This window comes from Arachis ipaensis, chromosome B05 (assembly GCF_000816755.2).
Source record: "Arachis ipaensis cultivar K30076 chromosome B05, Araip1.1, whole genome shotgun sequence".
In the NCBI taxonomy this organism is placed as follows: domain Eukaryota; kingdom Viridiplantae; phylum Streptophyta; class Magnoliopsida; order Fabales; family Fabaceae; genus Arachis; species Arachis ipaensis.
In genome coordinates, this window is record NC_029789.2 from 141024794 (window position 1) to 141025677 (window position 884).

The window sequence follows — 884 nt, forward strand, 5'->3', positions numbered from 1 at the left end:
GATTAATTAAATAGCTCACTAGTCCGGTTAAATAAGTGTCGGGGGTTCGAATCCCGCCTTGTGCATGCAGCAACCCATTGGCCAGCGGCAAACCCTTAAATGGAGCTCAGTACCGCGACGGATTAGTTCTTGACCTGCCGGGTTGGGGGATACCCCAAAAAAAGCAAGATAACTAATGATAGATTATTCTCAATTGCTACTTTTCCGTTATGTGAAATTAGTCCGTTACAAACTAAAACTAATTGTCACCATAGGAATAATAGGATGAGTTTTCCACTATTCGTGCAAAACACACCTTAGGGCGACTGTAAAGGAAAATGGATAGTTTTATTTAGTTAGAAGCAGTTAGGTTAATTATTCTAGATAAGGAAAGGTTGTTATGATAGTTCAAGAAGTCAGGATACATTCTTGGGTTGACTAGTTCAATGGATGGGTAGCTTGACTATCCTTCTAGCTAGTATATTCATGTATCAATCACCTTCTATGAAAGCTAACCATGCGTTTAGTTTATGTTTTTATTTTTTATTTTTATTTTTAGAATTGTATAAAAAAAAAAAGAATAAAATATATTTTTTGTTTTTAATATTTGTGATTTTTTTAAAAATAATCTTAACGTTTAATTTTATTCAATTTTATTCCTAATGTTTTCAATTGATTCAATTTTGTTCTTAATGTTTTCGATTTGTTTCAAAATTATCCCTAAACGTTTTCAATTTTGTCGTTAACATTTTAGATGAAATTAACATTTAGGGATAATTTTGATGCAAATTGAGAACATTAAAAACAAAATTAAATACAATTAAATGTTTAAAATATTTTTAAAGAAAATTACAAATATTAGGAGTAAAAAATATATTTTTTACTCCAAAAAAAAAAAAGAGGTG